Raw genomic sequence first — 12,921 nt, 5'->3', positions numbered from 1 at the left:
GATATACTCAAACAAAATCTGACAAAAAATGCTGCGACGTTGGCTCTTGGAGGTGACTTTTACATCCTAAAAGACAATGATCCCAAGCATGCGGCGTAAAATGTGAAACAGTGGATCGTATACAACACGCCCCATCGCCGCACTACCGCACCGCAGTCTCTAGTACTCAATCCCATCGAGACCATCTGAAATGAACTGAAAAGGAGACTACACAAACGACATATGAGCGGTTTGACACATTTGAGTGCATTGATAGGAGAAGAATGGGTGATATTGGTTCGGATATATCGAAAAAGGTGTTTACTCGATGCCATAAAGACTGAGGGCTGTAATACAGAGTAAGGGACGCATTACCAAATACCGACTGCTGTCTTTTACCCACTGTATATTTCGATTTTCTTTCTTTTATTTTGCATAAGGTGTGTTTTGTTACTTGTTCTCCATATGTTCAGACTAACATATGTACTTGACATGTGTAAATCACAAAATATAGGTTTTATGTCGAAAATACATTTGAAATTTACTCCCAGTGTATGAATACTTTTGCCCGCCTCAGTACATTCTCCTGCCTGTTCCCAACAGTAGGCGACGGGGCTGTCTGATGCGTACTCTTTCTCAGGCTCTTGTCAGTAACCTACATACGTGACACGATCATGGCAGATTCCCGTTGCTGGGCAAATGACTTTTTTACGGAATATATAAACATGCACGAAGAGCAACGGCGCTTTTGAAAAATGGAATTCAAATGCCATAAAAATACGAACTGAAAGACTGAAGCTTATGATACTGGTGGCGTTTATCCGAAGCGAACCGCGACTCCGTTGCAAAAAAGAATACAGATCTTAAGGGACTTATTAAGAAAGGAACGGGAGAAAGTTTACGACGGTAAGCGAAGGGCAGGTCTCTCGATTACATTCATATACCACCACCTTTGTGGTATGATGCAGATAGTATATCGTGGCAATCGCCCGCGAACGTAAACAAACAAGAACTTAGATTGCCCGAGGGGAGAGGAGCGGTGTGGAGGGAATAAGCCTCACCTCCCACTGGAGGGGCTGCCGTCCTACGACCGCGTTCTGTGTTTCCACGTAAACAGAACTGACATAATGGTCAGCGGAATTGCTGATACCCTCTGATGGGGCGACAGTCCCATTCGAATTCCTTTATGGACTAGGATTAGCTTCTTCGCACATTTCAAGATCAGGAAGAAAATGTAATCTACAACACAATGCAGACTGGTAGTGGCTACAGCGCAATTGTTGACTGGTAATTCAGGCCCGACATCTACCCGTATCGTACGCAACCATAGTTCAAAGCACTTCCCACCTAAAACTGTACGGTAAAGTGCCTTTTGTATCCCGCCTGGAAGGCGGCGCGTGCGTCTGCTCCTGAAATCTGGAAGCGAGTAGGAGCAGGTGTGGCAAAGCACATCGGTACTGTAAGTAAAGTAAAAGAGGTTTTACTATGGTACAAACATATGCAAACATATTACATAACTTTAGGCTATGAGCACGTAGGTGTGCAGCCAAAGTCCAGATAAGAAAGTCTCAATAGCAAGCTAAGCTAAAGCGATGGTTCCCAGCTGTCTGCTCTTCATGAACTGGGCCGAAAGTGGAGCGGCGCTCGTAGAGCTGCACAGCGCCGGCTAGAGGGCGCTGTCTTCGGCGAAGATCTTAAAAAAAAAATGGTTCAAATGGCTCTGAGCACTATGGGACTTAACATCTGTGGTCATCAGTCCCCTAGAACTTAGAACTACTTAAACCTAACTAACCTAAGGACATCACACACATCCATGCCCGAGGCAGGATTCGAACCTGCTACCGTAGCAGTCGCGCGGCTCCGGACTGAGCGCCTAGAACCGCTAGACCACCAAACCCGGCGGCGAAGATCTTCCGCTCCCGTAGTGCGAACTTACGCTGTGGCATTGGAACTATGGATACCACAGTGACAGCGTAATACTTCGGCTTCGTTTTGTTTACTGCTCCTCAAAAGTTGTCAAGCTGCCTGAAACTTTGACTACACATATCTGTGTGATAACAACATGTGTAGTAGGCTGTTACAAGCACCATCCCATGCTTCGACAGATTTTTCTCCTTCGTCTCATTCTGCATCTAACAGATTTATGTCCCAGATCAAAGCATTACATCCCTTAACATATTTTACACCAACATAGTAATTACATGACCACATCGTAACAAAAGTTCCTAGTCTTTTTTCTCGTTTTTCAGCAGTGATGCCACTAAAAATTTTACTTGGAATTCTGTGCGACTTTTCCTCCGCCTAAGTTTCAATTATTTCTTAATTAAAATATTGATACAATAGCTAGCACTTTTAATTGTTTACCTTCGTGTCTTCTCGGCGTTGTGCATCATAAAGTACTTCTCTGTCTCAGGAATTACATTAGACAACGACTATCTGGAAATTCTTGTGGTAAATTTTAAACCTGCGAGGGAGTGAGCGTATTCTAAAAATCTGAGAATAGCTGTAAGACGTTTCTCTGTAGAACCGCTGTTCTTCTTAACTGTGTCGTTCCAGCTGATTATATTCTTGACAGTGTCCAACAGTGTATCATTCTTAAATAGATTCGATAATTCGGTAATCGTGTCACAGCTCTTTAATCAAAGAAGTATCTACATGTTTACTCTGCAGTCTACATTAAGTGGGTGGCGAGGGTTCATCCAACCACCTTCAAACTACTTCTCCACGGCTTCCACTCTCTAACAGAGCGCGATAAAAACGAGCACAAATCTTTCTGTGCGAGCTCTGATTTCTCTTATTTTATCATTTTCATCATTGATCGCTATATATGTGACAGCCAACAGAATATTTCCGCATTCGTAGGAGAATGTAGCAGACTGAAATTTCATGAGAAGATTCTGCCACAACGAAAAAACCTTTGTTTTACTGACAGCCACTCTAAATCACGCATCATGTCCGTTGCACACTCTTCCTTATTTTACGATAATACAAAAACGAGCTATCCTTCTTCGAACTTTCTCGATGTCCTCCTTCAGTCCCATGTGACGCCGATCTCACAGCGCACAGCAATAGATCAGAAAAGCATGGTGTACGTAGTCTCTTTAGTCGACCTGTAGCATTTTCTAAGTGTTTTACCAATAAATCACAGGCTTTGGTTTGCTCTACCCACGGCATTATCTATGTGATCGTTCCAACTGAAGTTATTCATAATTGTAATCCCTAAGTATTTAGTTGAACATACAGCCTTTAGGTTTGTGTGCTTCATCGTGTAACCGAAATTTCTTTTGTTCTCATGTGGATAGCTAATACTTTTCATTATTTAGAATCAATTGCCACTTTTTGCACCGTACAGATATCTTGATTAAATCATTTTGCAGATGGTTTTAATCATCTGATGACTTTACAAGACGGTAAATGACAGCATCAACTGCAAACAACCTAAGAGGACTGTTCGGCTTGTCTCCTATATCGTTTACGTAGATCGGAAACAGCAGAGGGCCTATAACACATCACTGGGGAACGCCAGCTACACTATTGGCCATTAAAATTGCTGCACCAAGAAGAAATGCAGGTGATAAACGGGTATTCATTGGACAAATATATTACATTTTCACGCAATTTGGGTGCATAGATCCCGAGAAATCAGTACCCAGAACAACCAACTCTGCCTATAATAACGGCCTTGATACGCCTGGGCATTGAGTCAAAAAGAGCTTGGATGGAGTGTACAGATAAAATTGCCCATGCAGCTTCAAAACGATACCACAGTTCATCAAGATTAGTGACTGGCGTATTGCGACGAGCCAGTGGCTCGGCCACCATTGAACAGACTTTTCAATTGGTGAGAGATCTGGACAATGTGCTGGCCAGGGCAGCAGTCGAACACTTTCTGTATCCAGAAAGGCCTGTACAGAGCCTGCAACATGCGGTCGTGCATTATCCTGCTGAAATGTAGGGTTTCGTAGGGATCGAATCAAGGGTAGAGCCACGGGTCGAAACACATCTGAAGTGTAACGTCCACTGTTGAAAGTGCCGTCAATGCGAACAAGAGGTGACCGAGACGTGTAACCAATGGCACCTCATACCATGACGCCGGGTGATACGCCAGTATGGCGATGACGAATACACGCTTCCAATGTACGTTCACCGCGATTTCGCCAAACACGGATGCGACCATCGTGATGCTGTAAACAGAACCTGGATTCATCCGAAAAAATTACGTGTTGCCATTCGTGCACCCAGGTTCGTCGTTGAGTAGAACATCGCAGACGAAGCTGTCTGTGATGTAGCGTGAAGGGTAACCCTAGCCATGGTCTCCGAGCTGATAGTCCATGCTGCTGCAAACGTCGTCGAACTGTTCATGCAGATGGTTGTTGTCTTACAAACGTCCCCATCTGCTGACTCAGGGATCGAGACGTGGCTGCACGATCCGTTACAGCCATGCGGATAAGATGCCTGTGATCTCGACTGCAAGTGATACGAGGCCGTTGGGATCCAGCACGGCGTTCCGTATTACCCCCCTGAAACCACAGATTCCATATTCTGCTAACAGTCATTGGATCTTGACCAACTCGAGCAGCAATGTCGCGATACGATAAACCGCAATCGCGATAGGCTACAATCCGACCTTTATCGAAGTCGGAAACGTGATGGTACGCATGTCTCCTCCTTACACGAGGCATCGCAATAACGTTTCACCAGGCAACGCCGGTCATCTGCTGTTCGTGTATGAGAAATCAGTTGGAAACTTTCCTCATGTCGGCACGTTGTGGGTGTCGCCTTCGGCGCCACCCTCTTGTGAACGCTCTGAAAAGCTAATCATTTGCATATCACAGCATCTTCTTCCTGTCGGTTAAATTTCACGTCTGTAGCATGTCATCTTCGTGGTGTAGTAATTTTAATGGCCAGCGGTTTATATTGTGACGGAAACTGTGCTCCTTGGGACGTTTGCTTGGTTCATGTTCGCAGTTGCGATACCTATTGCTGTCGTGCCAATAACAATATGTTTTTGAAGCGTTTACGTACGGAACATGGTTGCAACTAACGTTCTCGCCAAGCACACGCCACGCAGCATTTTAGAACTGAGGAAACTCCAAACGCCACACTTGGGCCGATATAGACGCGCATGTTTCAGCACACGCAGACGCTTGCCCATGCGACTCCTGAACGCCGACTACCTTTCACACCATGCATCTGTGCGCCACGGTTCTGCGCACGTACAGGCTCGCTGGCAGATTCACAGCCTGAAGTCGCACCGCTATGACTGTACATGTGAGGACCAATACTGTGAGCGAGTGGTTTCGCTTGTGGCGGGTCAGAGCGGTTTGCCATCTGCGGTCGTATTCGTAATTGTGGCTTTACACTCTAGTACATGACGCGTAACTACAATAAGTGGTCGATTTTGGCCACAAAGCCACTCGTCTAAAACGGACTTCAGATGAGTATCTGTTAACCTGGATCAGTGGTTTGTTATATACTGTGTTTGAATCGCTTATGCAATGTCTGCACGAATGTATCTGCCTTGTCACGCCGGTATTACGGTATTTCGTTGATAAAGAAATGTGATCAAATATTCGTCAAATTTCTTTGACAAAGATATTTGACGTGGCGCTAAAAAGGGGTATTACGCTGTCGTTATATTTTTCCTCAAATTTCAAGATGGTGGAAGACAACTTGTTGCTATGCGATGCAGTTGTTAGTACCACAATTACATTGTGTATGTATTTGGAAGAAAAGCGGCTGAAAAAAAGGTAGCGTACTTGGACGAAGCCCTAGGTATTACGTCGAAATAGTAAAAGCATTCAACAAAATTTGTTACGAGAGCTACTAGTGGAGGAAGTCAAGCATTAATATATAAATCACTTTCGAACGGATGATTATGTATTTCAGTATTTGCTCAGTGCAGTGGTTTCTTGTATCACAAAACAGAATACTCTGTTGAGAAATGCTGTGCGTGCAGAGGATAGGCAAACTGTGACACTGCGATTACTTGGTACATGATAGAGCTATTCCAGTTTACAATATGGCACTCGAATATCATTTTGCACATTAACCAAAATAATTCCAGAAACGTGTGAAGCGATTTATAAAACACTGAAGGGGGAATATGTAAAGGCAAATAAACATTTAGTTCACTATATGGGCAATAAAAAGTATTTTTAATCTGGAATAATTTAACTAACGGAATTAGTGTTCCAACTACAAAATAAATAAAAGGTACGAAACCGATGTAGCACTTTTTAACATGTGGCGTCCAGTGTTCAAAAATAGACAAAGGAGGATGAAAAGTTAAGAAAGAACTTTTTTATTTTACAGTGCGACCACATCCTCTATTCCGGCTTGCTGAATAACTGCCTGGAGATTTAGAGGTGGATGGCTGTAGCGGTGATTGTGAAAATGGTCTGCAGCATGTTTCACATGCCCATCAACGCACAATTAATAGCATGCACTGTGTCCCTTTGTTCACCCCCCGCCCTAGTCGAAGCAAGTTTGTTTAAGAAAATAAAAGAATCGAAGGAAAAAACCAACTGTGCAGCCATGTTTACGAACAGACTACAGAGACGTAAAATAGCTTTAGCGACGCCAGCGCTCGAAGCGGTTACATTTCACATTGCAGTAATTTGAAGACGAACGACTTTTATGATCAAATCTACGGCGAGGCCATAGATTTGATCATATTTATTTGACGACAGGTGAGATTTGACAAAGTTCCCTATTACACCATCAAATTTCTTTGACATAAAAATTTGACAAATAAATATGATAGCGTAATTACCGGGCCCGCGCGTCGCTGACCTTGAGCCTATGTCTAGAAGGTACTCACCAGTATATGCCTGTGACGCAGCAGTCGAGCACTGTGCAGCGAGCAGCTATTCGACGACGCGCTTCTGTTGCAATGACGGCCGGCTTCTCTCCCGTGGGGGCGTGGCACAAAAAGGCACGCGGTCAGGGTCGGGCTAGCCGCAGGAAGGAGAAACCGGTTATCCTGCTCTGGGAAGCGGACGATTGCAGCAACGCGCGCTTTGCCTGCGCAGGTTCACACTCACAGTCGGTCACGAAACCGAAGTGCTATGTAGCGATGTGGCACAGACACAAGAAGAGGTCGACAGGTCTCACCACCTGGGAGTACGCACCTTGGCTCAGGGTCTAGAGCCATTTTATTCCACATCTCCGTCCACTGATTATTCCAGGAATATAGGTCCGTTTCCACGAGACGATAAAAATGGTCATCGTTAACTGTATTTTTCTTCAGTAATATGAATACACAGGATTAACGTTGCGCAATAATATCTATATAATAGTTCGTTATGAACCGGCTTTCGGCTTCTTAAGCCATGGTCAGAGAACTTAATACTAAAAAGATAGCCTACACAACTTCAGCGACAATTCATACCTGCACAAAGTTTGTTGCACAAAGATGTGTGACATTTTATGGCTATATCTACACAAAAGACTGGCATAATGTAATACCTAACGAGATTCTGGACAAATAAATCTTACGTTACAGTACATTCAAATATTAAAAATACATCAGTATATACCCAAATACGCTGTGCAAGTGAGTAATAGTACACGCCACTAAATCATATGTACACACTTATAAATGTCAAGAATAAGAGGAAAAAAGGGGGAGGGAAAGGGGGCAGAAAGAAGTCTATGGAATTTGGGTGTGGATTGGCTACAACAACCAATTATCCAGTGCTCAGAGAAATAATAATGAAAGTATCTGGAGACTGAAAAAGAAAGATCCCACCTTTGCTGAACATGCTCTGAAAGAATGTCATTCACATTCTGTGAAATGTAATGTTCTCCATAGAAAAAGTAAAGGTAGAAAACTAATATTACTCTAAGTTCTGGCCATTAATAAACACCAATCAATGGATCCTGACGTGGTGCTTAGCAACCAACAGAGTTCCATTACTTACCCTTACTAAAGTATCAGTAACCAGTTATTATTTCTTTCACCAATAGTTAACAAGCTTGTTATAACTGTTTCACACCCATATTCGATAGACATTTTCACTCCACGCCGCCCCCCCCCCTCCCCACCACTTTTTTTCGGCCTCATCATATCATTCACCAGTTTTTCCAAGTGGCATATTAGCCTGTGCCAGTACTCACTTGTACTTCATATTTGGCTAATATAGTCATACAGTTTTAATATTTGATGTACAGTTATATAAGATTAATTTGTTCAGGATTCTTCAGGTATTGCATTTTGCTTGTGATTTTATCTATTGGTCATGAAATGTCACATAACTGTGCAAAACGATGTTTGTACAGCTAGGAATTCTTCCTGAATTTGTGTGGACTGCCTGTTTAGTATTACCTGAAAAATTCGAAAGCCGGTTCATAACGGCCGGCCGCGGTGGCCATGCGGATCTGGCGCTGCAGTCCGGAACCGCGGGACTGCTACGGTCGCAGGTTCGAATCCTGCCTCGGGCATGGGTGTGTGTGATGTCCTTAGGTTAGTTAGGTTTAAGTAGTTCTAAGTTCTAGGGGACTTATGACCTGAGATGTTGAGTCCCATAGTGCTCAGAGCCATTTGAACCATTTTGAACCGGTTCATAACGAACTATTAAATAAATATTATTGTGGAGTGTCAATACTGTGATGCAGGTTTTCAGTATGTCTACGTTCCTCCAAGACCTGAGGGAATGTTCCATAAGTATTTTTCTTATCTTGAACTGAGAAATCTAACGAAATTTACCACAACTTTGTGATCCCCACAGAAAAAGCAAGCATAAATGAGATAACTGCAAATGTAAACGTTGGCGGCCGGAAATGTTACACTTATCAAAACAATCCAGGCTACTGTTCAATGGTGGAATGAATCTCCATATGCAACCATGAGATAAACCGTTATTCTGGTTTTGTTAGTTTTGATTAGTGCACACCTTCACTCTTGGATGCCATGAAATAATGCACACAATTCGTGTGAAGTTACCTGCTCATAGGCACAAAAAATTAATAAATAAAAGAAAAATTTAAAAAATAAAAAAAAATCAAATGGCTCTAAGCACTATTGGACTTAACATCTGAGGTCATCAGTCCCCTAGACTTAGAACTACTTAAACCTAACTAACTTAAGGACATCACACACATCAATGACCGAGGCAGGATTCGAGCCTGTGACCGTAGCAGCCACGTGGTTCCGGACTGAAGCGCCTAGAACCGCTCGGCCACAGTGGCCGGCTCGTAGGCGCAAACCAGGGAATTGTTTCTAGAACTAATTTTCACTATGCAGCTGGGTGTGCGCTGCTTTCATACTTCCTGCCTGGTTAAAACTGCGCCACACCGATACCCGGACACAGGACCCCAGATTTGTGGACACAATCCTCTCCGCAATATGGTTCAAATGGCTCTGAGCACTATGGGACTTAGCTTCTGTGGTCATCAGTCCCCTAGAACTTAGAACTACTTAAACCTAACTATCCTAAGGACATCACACACATCCATGCCCGAGGCAGGATTCGAACCTGCGACCGTAGCAGTCACGCGGTTCCGGACTGAGCGCCTTAACCGCGAGACCACCGCGGCCGGCTCTCCGCAATATACTTCCCTCCAGGAGTACTAGACCCGTAAGGCATCCAGGATAACTTCGGTGACGTGTGAAAAGTAGGAGATGAGGAAGTAAAGCTGTCAGCGCGGGTCGGGAATCATATTTGGCTAGCTCAGAAGGTAACAACCCTGGCAAACGACGGCAAAGACGTATCAGACCTTTATGAAATCTGTCCTCAACCAGAATGTTGATTTGATCGCTAGATTGCTTCAGTAGGCAGTAGAGTGATCAACCTCCTGAAGATGAGTCCCTAGGGCTAAGACTGCATGGTCTATTGAAATAAAAGCATACGTTTGTCTTTGTCCTCTATGCCACCATTTGAAAAACTAAGCACTGTAGTAAGTTTTCGAACGATACGGAAAAATGTCCTGGTTTCATTTCGAGCGGAATTATTTTGCCCGTCTACATTTCCGTTGTAGCTATTCTTTTTGTCGGCTCAACCACTGCTTTTCATTTGGCGGTCTAGTTTGCCATATTTTCGCCTAGCATCTTGTATCATTTCCTAATATTTAGATTGTTCACTTTTATTCGTGTACTCTGTATGGTGTCACAGAAGTTACTGCAGAGAAATAAATTTAACCTTCATTTTAAACGCTTCTACTGTCAGGCAAATATTTTATTTCTATGGGAATATTGTCAAAAAGTCCGTATTTCCCTGTTGTACTCTACTGAGTGCTAAGGTCACATTCAATAGAAGGTAGTGCTACTAATGTTCTGCTTTATTTGGGTTACTGGGGAGAGGATTTCCAGTTCCGGCGTTCGCCTTAGGACGAAAAGAAGCACCCCGGAAACCTTCTTCACAACTCGTGAATTGGTTCCTTCATTAATTTTTTAAAGAGAGAATGAACAGCGTTCACGCAGGCAACAATAAAATGTATGTGTACGTTCATTTGTGTCTGCGTATGTATTTCTGCAAGATCACATCATTTAACCTCACAGTTTAAATTACATTCTTTTGCGCAACGAATACTGCTTGTCTAGAAGCTACGATGTGCACTGAAGAAATTACATCTTTCAGTTCTGCTTACTATTTTTGTTGGAACGTTAAGTTAATAGCAAGGGGGATATTTTTGGCAGTTTAAATCTGGGTGGCCAATTTTCTGTAAATAAAAGATAGCCCAGCAGTGTAAGACCAGATAATTTTAACAAAAACTTTATGAACTGTTTATCTGAGTGTTTTCATAATAACTCGTGAATCACACGTAAGAAGTTCTAAGTTCAACTGGCTCTGAGCACTATGGTACTTAACATCTTAGGTCATCAGTCCCCTAGAACTTAGAACTACTTAAACCTAACTAACCTAAGGGCATCACACACATCGATGCCCGGGGCAGGATTCGAACCTGCGACCGTAGCAGTCCCGCGGTTCCGGACTGCAGCGCCCAGAACCACGCGGCCACCACGGCCCGCCCAAGTTCTAAGTTTGGTGACCTATGGCCACCTGAATAGTAGGTCATGAGCGTAGAGCAAGAATAGGAACGAGCACATGGTCGGATACAGATCAACGGCCATTGTGATTTTTCTTTATGCAAATCATGTAGTTGCACTCTTTTCGCTGACGAAACATTTTAGTGTAGCTTCTTCCTACATCCTGCTTCGTAAACAAGAGCTAAACCATGTGTGTGGTGAAGCACGGATTTTATAAAAGCTTAACTTCTTTGTCAGATTGTTACGATGGAACGAATCAAATGATTTTGATAAGACGCTGAAAGATCTATGCTCGTCATATTTATTTTTTTCACTTCTAAATATTATTATATGCTATGTCAAAGTACAGAAGACAGCTTCAGTTTGTAATACAGTGGCTTTTGGAGATGTTTAGAGCCCGTAATGAAGCCTGAACAGCAGCAGTCCAGTCCAACCTCATAACACTGATGATGTGACGAACGTCATTGGATAGTGGTATGCACATATGCAGATGGCGGTAGTATCGCGTACACAAGGTATGAAAGGGCAGTGCATTGGCGGAGCTGTTGCTTGCCCTCAGGTGATTCACGTGTTTCCGGCGTCGTGTTGGCCGCCCGACGGAAACTAACACACTCTGAATCTGGAATAGTAGTTGGAGCTAGTCACATGGGACTTTCCATTTCGGTAATCGTTAGGGGATTCAATATTCTGAGATCCAAACTATTGAGAGAGTGCCGAGAGTACCACAATTCAGGCATTACCTCTCACCTCAGACAACTCAGTGACCGACGGCCTTCATTTAACGACCGAGATCAGTGGTGTTTCCGTAGAGCTGTCAGTGCTAACAGACAAGCAGCACTGCGTGAAATAACCCCAGAAATAAATGTGCGACGTACAGAGCGCGTTCCATAACTAATGAGACCAATTTCTTTCTGACGCAATGGTACACCACACAGTGTTGTAACCGGCTGGGCTACTTGGAGAGGGGGGGGGGGGGGGGGGGGGAGGGTGTTAGCTTCAAAACGCTCTTTGTCTCATTCAGCTGCGAGTTGCCAGAGAGTCAGGACGTGCGTTTTCGTCAACCCCGTTTTGAGTTTATTTAACACGGCACAATGGATCATTCTGTAGAGCAACGGAACGCTATCAAAATTTGCTTTAAACTTGGGAAGTCCGTCACCGAGACGTTTCCATTACTTCAGCGTGCCTTTGGGACTGATTGCTTGTCCAAACCACAAGTTTTTCGGTTGCACAAGTCGTTCATGGAGGACCGAGAGGAGATCACGGACGAACCTCGCAGTGGATGGCCATCAACCGCACGAGTCGACGAAAATGTGACGCGTGTGCGCGATTGTTTGAACTCTCACAGACGGCTGAGCCTTCAATTGATAGCACAAACTCTAAAGATGTCAAAAACAACCATTTCCCGCATTGTGACCGAAGATTTGAACATGAGAAAGGTGTGTGCCAAAAACGTGCCAAAAGTGTTTAACGACGAACAAAAGCACATGCGACTGCTTCGGTGCTGAGAAATGTTGGAAATACGTGAAAATGATCCTCATATTTTAAACTCAGTTATCACTGGTGGTGAGTCGTGGATTTTTGAGTGCGATCCTAAGACAAAAAGGCAGATTTCAGAGTGGCACACCCCATCGTCGCCCCATCATAAGAAGGCACGCCTGAGCAAGTCCAGGATCAAATCCATGCTCATTGTCTTCTTTTGCGTCAGAGGCATTTTGCACCACGAATTCGTACCTACTGGGACTACAGCGAACACTCAGCTTTCTACTTTTGAAGTGCTCAAAAGACTGAAAAGGAGGGTCTCGCGCTGCCGAAGCGACATCAAGGACACGTGGAAAGTTCACCACGACAACGCGCCGAGTCACAGCGCCTTCATTGTCAACGACTCTCTCGCCGGGACCATACCCCATAGGTTCCCCGGCCTCCCTACAGTTCTGACCTGGCTCCCGCTGACT

At 44.0% G+C, this 12,921-nt stretch overlaps 1 protein-coding gene across 1 annotated transcript in view; it reads right to left on the bottom strand.

Annotated features, from left to right (window-relative positions):
- The window catches only part of LOC124620392 (probable cytochrome P450 6a13), a 112,606-nt gene extending 105,720 nt beyond the window's left edge, over window positions 1-6,886 (bottom strand). Inside the window, exon 1 of the mRNA XM_047147065.1 lies at window positions 6,803-6,886. The gene's annotated coding sequence lies outside the window, so the exon portion shown is untranslated. The remainder of the gene's footprint in view (window positions 1-6,802) is intronic.
- Window positions 6,887-12,921: the final 6,035 nt, after the last annotated feature.

The sequence above is a fragment of the Schistocerca americana genome, chromosome 1 (genome assembly GCF_021461395.2).
Source record: "Schistocerca americana isolate TAMUIC-IGC-003095 chromosome 1, iqSchAmer2.1, whole genome shotgun sequence".
Taxonomy (NCBI): domain Eukaryota; kingdom Metazoa; phylum Arthropoda; class Insecta; order Orthoptera; family Acrididae; genus Schistocerca; species Schistocerca americana.
The sequence above is the reverse complement of the archived record's forward strand: the minus strand, read 5'-3'. Positions and strand labels throughout refer to the sequence as shown.